Raw genomic sequence first — 8,643 nt, 5'->3', positions numbered from 1 at the left:
GGAGTTGCACAGCAGAGGCCTATGTCAGTTTTGAGTAAGCTCCACACCGATTTCCATAGTGACTATACCAGTTTATACTGCCATCAGTGAAGGAGGCATGGCTCCTTTCCCCCCATTTCCTCACTTCCTCACTGACATTAGCTGTCTGTTTCCTTGAAGACAGCCATTTCAGGTGGTTGTCCGACTGATTTCTACCCTGCTGATTTTATTCTGATACCCAGGAGCCCTAAACTGGCAACATCTCCATCTTTATTATGGTCTCTAGCCCACTGTAACTCTGCCACCATGTTAAAGTATGCCTGGTTCAGCCTCTTTTCTGGATAAGATGCTGGAGGCATTCATGGACCTCATTAACGAGGGCAGCTGGGAGGTCATCTTGGGGGTTGTGAACCTGTAGAGCACAGAGGCATCTCCAGTCTCCTTGCTGTAGCTCGTCTTGTGTTCTAAACACTTTGATGTATACTGCTATAAAAGCAACATGGCCATGGGATGAACTTCACCAACCAGTCCAAAATATTAAATTGCACTGGCACAGAGACCCCATTACATTAAGGGCCAAAACCAACACAGATAACTTGATGCTAGTATTTGGAACACCAAATCAAGAAAAAGTTTCAAACTGAAATGTAATTAATGGATTTAGATGTTGAGCAATTTGGGATATAGGAGTGCAGATATGTAATAAAGATGCTGTCTGGTGATCTGCACATATATGCTGATGCCCTGGTCACTTTGTAGATGCTGTTGTAATATTCTATGTAAAATATGGGGCAACCTTCACTGTAACTGAAAGTATTAGGTTGTCACAAACAGGTATTGTTTTATAAAGAGGTGGAAGATGTTACTATGGAGATGAAAGAGCCAGTTCAGCTAGCTTTTAAACTGAGGTACATGCATTTATTTATTATTTTTTTAACAAAAGCCACTCCATTGTTTCCTACAGTAACACTCAGTATGTCTGTCAATGTAACCCTTTTTGTAGAGTATAAAACATGGCTGACATGGGACATTTAAACTACCATTTGGCTCCCAAGATCAATGATTATCTTAGGCACTGACAGCATCTGAGAAAATGGAGCTTCTGATGTGGCAGTGTGTTCTGCTTTTACATCACCAAATGAGACCAGAGCATATATGTAGATATCTTCTGTAAGTGACCTGTTTGCATTCTCTGGTGTCTAGGGATATGAGCATTAAAAAACATACTTCCTAGATATTTGAATTTTATTTATTTTGAAAAATGCCTGTTGGTTTTATCAGTTCACTTGTTTTGTTTTTGGCTATGTGATATGTACAGTTAGATTGGTTGAGAATATATATATATATATATATATGTATTTCTAGCAAATATACACATTTAGTAGAAAGTTCCTTTTTAGACTTACTTTTGATGAACACCAATGTTTGGTGATGTTGTGTTTTAATTTTTGTCTCAAGTTTTTTTTTTATAAATTTCTATTTTGGTTTATTATTAGGGCCATTTGTTATTCAAGAATGTATCATTTGATTTCCTCATATTTACAGACTTTCTAATGACTAGCAGGGGAGGTTACATGCGGGTAGAAACAGCTGTGTACACAGAGACAGGAGGTCTATGCAGACTGAACCTCTGCTCAGTTTTGCTGTGAACTTGACATAGTTAAAACAAACAAACAAACAAACAACAAGTTTCTACTTTATTCCAGCAATTGCCAAGGCCAAAAGTTACTACTTTTGCACAAAATCTCTTGGGATGATTCTACTAAGCAGAATTATGACCACCAAAAATGATGAATTCTGGAAACACACAAGTCAAATTCTCCAGTCTTGTGCACATGGCAAATGCCACAAGTGTTTCCCAGTACTATCTTCAAATGAGTCTGGACACTGTTTTAGCATCCTTTTCTATTCACCTTGCTTTTCAGGCAGTGGTAAAGGACCAGAGTTACCATGGAGTCCACTTTGGTATCATTCTACCTCTAAATCAGTCAGTCTTGTTAGATCTGACTTCCCTCCCCCATTTCTGCCACCACCACTATGATCTGACATTTTTATAGGACAGCTCTTCAAGGCATCTGCTTTGGGATGGCTGTTGAGGCTCTAGGGTGCTGCTGTGAGTTCATTCATACCGTGCCTGCAATCTTCAGATCTCAAGGACTTCCTGCCAACATTAACTCATTTGTTTGAAACTGTCTGATCTTATGAGGACTGATGAGACAGTGTTTACAAAACTCTCAGCGTTCCCAAGATGACAGCCCTCATACTAGGCACACGTCACATTTAGAGGCCTCTGGGAACTTGGAGGAGTTGGCTGCTTTAAAAAAAAGTGGCTTGGCTCTGACTATTCTCTAGGGCCAAGGGCCAGAGACCAGACTGCTGATCTTTAGGAAAGGTGCAGGGAGTGGGGGCAGGCAATGAGGAGATGACCCACATCGAATGCCAGCCTTTGTTCCTGTCTAGTTTTGTTACCTTAAGCAAGTTCGCCAAGTCATTCAGCTTCTCCTTCCTTGTTTGTCCATGGGCATGGGAAAGTCTTGCTGAGATAATATATGTGAGAAGCTGGTCAAAAGCAGACAGTGCTATGCTAAGAAGCCTCTGGCTAATTTTAAAACCCATGTATGTAGCACATTTATATTATAGATGAAAAAAGGGAAAGTGAGGTGTGTATCCCTTATTAAAAAGCTAGAAAATGTCTGATCCAGGAACCTCACCCTGTAATGCCAAGTCCCAAGCCCATCTGGTGTCTGCATACTCATGTTCTCTTGGCCCAAGTCCAGGCAAGGACCCCATCTACACGCTTTCTTTCTGCTCTCCCTCCACACCTCCCCTCCATACCCAGGCCCAGCTTGCTGAGTCTGACCCAGGTCCTTCCTTGCATGCTGATCCTTCCTTCAACCCAGGCTCATCTGGGAAGCAACATCCATTGTCTCTTGGTGAGTCTGTCCCTCCTCAGACATCAAATGATAGTGCTATAGTCTTGGACTTCCCAGGCTCTAAAATGGAGAAAAATAAATTCCAATCACTTATAAATTACCCAGTCTGTGATATTTTGTTACAGTTGCGGAAATGGACTGAGATTACAAGACCAATTTGCCATGTTCCCAGACAATGTATTTTGACTGCCCAGGCATGGGCATGAGCATATTCCAGTGGGTAAAAAGACAGACCATTATGATTTGCAAACCCCCAGGATCCCATATGATGCTCGGGTATAAGACCCCAAATAAAAATAAAAGGGGAATTGAGGCAAAGCAATGTAAGGGTGCTATAAATAGCCTTCATTGGAACCCCATACAGGATGGAGAGACATGAGAAATATGGAATAGAATGGAGTGGTTTTGTGACACAATCATTTTAATCCACTGGTCCCTGATCAAGTGCATATGTGCTCTGCGGTAGAATGCAAACACCAGAGCAGATACCAAGGGACCTGCTCTAGCCACCCACCTTGATTCATTTCCCATTTCCATCTCCCTCTAGGTACCTCTTGGCCTTTCTAGTATGGCTGTTTCTCCAGAAGTGGGGATTCAAAATTGTATCACTAAGACCCTGGACCAGGAGGCAGGACCTTTGGTTCTAAATATGCTGCTTCTCAATAGACGTGGAGTCAATCCAGATACAGAATATGATGAAAATATGGGCAGTACCAGGATGGGCGAGAAACCAGAGGACAAAACACTCCTAGAGAACTAGATATAATCTTAAAGTATAAGCTACAAATCTCTAACATCACTGAAGATAGAGACGAGAGAGTGGAAATCTGTCTGACCTAATTTGTCATAATCCCACAAGAGACAGCAGCCTTGTCCTGCATCACCTAGTTGTTTTACTTAGAAAAAGGTGCACACTGACTTTTCCTCAAGAGGCAGGATGAAAAACAGCTTCTTCCACGGAGTGGGCTTTTCCTTTAGAGGATACATGCATACCATTAATCCCCAGAAGACACGTAAGTAAAGAGTAGCTTAGGTAGTGTGCCTGGGCTTAAATGACTCTCTTTGCAGTGGTTGCTGGAGCTAACACTGATGCCCTTGCCCTTGGCCCTCAGGAGAAAGCAAGGACAGAAGGTGGACGCAGAGCTCTATGTGCACATAAACTAAAATAGCTACGTATTAAGGACTGCTATAAAGGAAGCCCCGAATATTGAAGGAAGCCACTGTTTTCCACAAAGGGCACTTAGAGCCCCCAAGGGGCCGGCAATGTGACTGCTCTCTGAGAAGGAAGCGTTTCAGTGAACTAACGAGGTTTCGACAGTGACACCATGTGGCCGACAGAAGTAAAGACAGCGACGGACTGGTGGTCCTCGGGCTGATGCAAGCTTGAACTTGAGATGGGGCACCTGCAAGTGCCTTCCTCTTACTGAAGTGAGTGGGCCCCACAGCGGTGTTTTTCAGTTTTGTATCTTAAGTTCTTGTCAGTCCACATTGCTTAGATTCATTCTAAAACAAACGTTGTAGGTTGACTTTGGTTATGTTTTTAAAACTTGGTAACTAAATAAGGCTGATTTTTCCAAATTTGCTTGAGCCTCTGGCTTTTGCTCCAGGCCACCAAACATAAGCTTGGCTTCATTTCCTCTATCACTGCATCTATGCCAATTAGTTTTATTAAATAAAAAGAAACATGGAAGAAGAAGAAGAGTGGGATCCACAACGGAAATATCAAATAAAACCATCCAGTGCTCATAACATCTTCTCTGGTACATTTCAGATCAAATGCCTACAAATTGTCTGTCTGTCTGTCTATGTTCTGTCTAAGCCTACGTATGCACATGGATGCCTGGTACCTGCAGAGCTCAGAAGGGGTGTCTGATCCCCCTGGAGCTGGAGTTGGGAGTGGTTGTGACCACCATGTGGGTGATGAGAATCAAACTCTGCTTTTCTGCAGGAGCAACCAGTCCTCTTAACTGTTGAGCTGTCTTTCCAGACACCCCATTTAGTGTTTAAAGAATTCCCCAGGGAAAATTATTCATGTAACTCATCATGAATTTCTAATTGATAAAATGATTAATTTATTCTAGGTGAACACCACCGTCTCAATTTCTTGAGGCATTTCTTAACACATGGGAATATGAGTGTATAGATTAGTCAATTTGATATTGTTTATGCAGTTTAGAATAGGAGCCCCACTAGATGCCATGCATTTCCAGGGCATGGAGGATACAGTGTATAGTGTAGAAAATGCCCTCTCCGCTCAGATGTCCATTCACCCAGAAAGGTACTTAGAAGAGCGTCTGGGCGGGAGGTCTGAGGTAGCTTCTGTTTCCACTCCCTCCTGATCTTGAGGGCATATAGGCACAGACAAGCGCCAACATCCAGCCTGTGAAATCAGTAATTTACACAGCTGGACATGGCGCTCAGAGGTTGGGGTGTCGGATTTTGAAGTTAAGACGACTTAGTTTTAAGTCCAATTTCACCACCTAGACTTAGCAGCTGTGTGATCTTGGCATCTCGACCTCAGGCCCCAGCTCTGTCACCTGTGAGCTGGTCAGAACATCTGTCTCTAAAGAGGTTTAAGTTAGCACTGGAAAATGGCAGTGCTACAGCTCTACACTTGGATGTAGATTGTAAAAGTGATAATGAAACAAAAATGCTAAGATCAACCAGATCACTAGTGAATTTTGTCATTTTTCAAATAAAAAATGGAAGGGGGACAGCTGCAGTGGTTCACACAAGACCTTCACAAGTCTGAATGAGCTGACATTGCAGCCTGGGGGAGGAGGGGCGAATGAGCCCCATTCATAGCTGAGGAGCTACTGACAGTTGAGGGCTTCTGAGGGAGGGTCAGCCAATTTTCTTTAAGGTGTGGCCAGTGGAAAGCTGTCAATGTTCTAATTCCTATGCCCCAACACAGAAGTATATAGGTAGCACAAATGATTATTTATATATATATATATATATATATATATATATATATATGTGTGTGTGTGTGTGTGTGTGTGTGTGTGTGTGTGTGTGTGTGTATTATATTATGTTATATTATATTATATTTATTATATATGACATGAAGTTGGGAGGGGGGTGAGGGTGGATTTCTGAAGAGTTTGGGGTGGGAGTAGGGGGTAAAAATGATCAAAATACATTGTATGACTATATGAAATTCTCAAAGAATTACTAAAAATTTTATATATATATATATAAATTGTTCAGTGATAGTGTGCTTGGCTGGTATGAGCAAGGCCCTAGCTTCTATCAGTACCACCACTAAATTCAATAAATAAGCACCAGCAGAGTCAGTAGGATCGTTAAGCAACGGTTTACACCCAACCCCTTACAATCGATTTGGCAGCAGAACAATCTGAGAGAAGAGATGCAGAAAAGCTCAGTGTTAGGAGGGACTAAGGACTTGACACACCTCTGGGTCAAAGCGCTGGGAGATGAGTCATGATGAGGAGATGGGGCTGAAGTGGTATATGAGACAGCCACCCTACCAAAGCTGCCCTGAAGTCAGAGGGAGCCTGGAGTCAGGGCTTGCACTACTTCTCCCACACGCAATGCTGCCCAGCCAAAGAGACCACCAAGAAAGAAACAGAACTGTTCTCAACTCAGCGCAATTGTGCCTGATAAGAAATCTAAAAGGAAATTGGTCTAAACATCATCAAGTCAATCCATACTCCAGATTTGTTTTAACCATCTGAACTGGGCTGGGTGGTGGTAGCATATGCCTTTAATCCCAGCATTGAGGAGGCAGAGGCAGGCGGATCTCTGTGAGTTCGAGGACAGCCTGGTCTGCAGAATCTAAACTGGTACTATCAATCACATCCACTCATCAATCTAGCTTGCTATGTGAAACACCACTATAGAAAAGGAAATAATTCAAAACTAATCTCACCAGGGAAGAAATACTGATGAATGAAATGTTTTGCTTTGTTTTGTTTAAGTTTATGTATATGAGTGTTTTTCCTACATGTATGTGTGTGCACCATTTGGATGCAGTGCTATGGAGGCCAGGAAAGGACATCAACCCCCATGGATATGGAGTTGCAGATAGTTGTGAACCACCATGTAGATTCTGAGAATTTAACCTGAGTCCTATGGAAGAGCAGTCAGTGCTCTTAACCTCGGGTTCATCTGTCCAGCCTTGTTTTTAAAATTTATTATACATTTTTGTTGTTTTCTCCAATTTATTTGGAGAATAATTTATTAGTTTCTGTAGGCAACCCATTAGAGATAAGACCTTACATATTTAATACAATTTCTTGGCCCCCTATACAAATGGGAAATGTTAAGTTTAATGTTTTTAGATCAGTGTGCCCATTAATTTCTATATAGTGTCTGTATTAGTTAATTTCTATATAGTGCTTGTATTAGGCTTCTCTAGAGTAACAGAACTTATAGAATGAATCTCTCTCCATATATTATATATATATATAATTTATTGGAGTGAGTTACAGTTTGCAGTTCACCTAATCCAACAGTGGCTGGCTGTGAATGGAAATACTAGTAGTTATTCAGTCCACAAGCCTGGGTGTCTCAGCTGGTCTTCTGTAGATGCTGGAATCCCAAAGAAGTAGACTCCAATGCCAGCGAAGGAATGGATGTGCTAGCAAGGTGAGGACAAGCAAGCAAAGAGCAAAATCTTCCTTCTTCTATGTCCTTGTATAGTCTCCCAGCAGAAGGTGTGGCCCATATTCAAGGTGTGTCTTCTTTCCTCAAGATCCAGATTAAAGGCTTGTGTCTTTAGGCCTCAAGATTCAGATCAAAGGTGTGTGTGTCTTCCTACCTCAAAGGTCTAGACTGGAAGTGGACTCACCTACTTCAAACCAAATGAAAAAATTCTCACAGGTGTGCCCCCATTTCAGGATTGTAGTTCATTCTAGATGTAGTCAAGTTGACAACCAATAATAGCCATCACAGTGCTCAAGAAAAAAATAAAGAAATATCTGAGTTAAATTGAACCATTGATAAAATGGATCTAATAGACATCTATGGCTTATTCCATTCAAATACTCTTGAATACACATTCTCCTAACCAGTCCACGGAACTTTCTATAAAAAATATCATATACAGGTTCAAACCAAGTCAAGAAATACAGGAACACTGAAATGATTTATTGTAGTCTATCTGACTACAATGCAATAAAAGTAGAGATCAACAGAAAGAGAAACTACGGATATTGGTGAAATTATTAAGGCCACTCCATGTAGTTAAAAGGGAGGTTTATTTTGTGGGGTAACTTACAAATGAAGGGGTAGGTTACAGGGTCTGGCAAGGGTATAGTGCAGTCTGGCGGTGTTCTCTGGAGAACTCTGCTCAGTCTACCTCCAGCGTCCAGAGTCCGGGAACCAAGAGAGAGACCTCTTCCCGATCCTTGGTCTTCCGCTTCCTCCTCCACCCTGCCTTGTGGGCGTGATCATTACTGAAGCCTCAATAGGGGTTGAAACTTCCAGGCCAATGCTGGGATGGCTATCCACTACATACAGAATACATACAAACTCATAGATACTGAATGGCACACTGGGAAATGAAGAATGCATGAAATTAAGAAATGTAAAATTTCTTAGAATTGAATGAAAATGAAAACACACCACACCACAATCTATAGGATAAAACAAAAGTGGTAACGAAGAGGGAAGTTCATATTTATAGATATCTACAATTTAAAAATCTGATAAATCAAATAAATAATGATACAACTTAGAACCCTTGAAAATAAGAACAAGCCAAAGC

General features: G+C 41.5%; 1 pseudogene; it reads left to right on the top strand.

Moving 5' to 3' along the window:
• Positions 1–295: 295 nt before the first annotated feature.
• Positions 296–1,058, top strand: LOC118586146 (annotated as a pseudogene).
• Positions 1,059–8,643: the final 7,585 nt, after the last annotated feature.

The sequence above is a fragment of the Onychomys torridus genome, chromosome 6 (genome assembly GCF_903995425.1).
Source record: "Onychomys torridus chromosome 6, mOncTor1.1, whole genome shotgun sequence".
Taxonomy (NCBI): Eukaryota; Metazoa; Chordata; class Mammalia; order Rodentia; family Cricetidae; genus Onychomys; species Onychomys torridus.
Note: the sequence above shows the minus strand (reverse complement) of the source record. Positions and strands in the feature narration are given on the sequence as shown.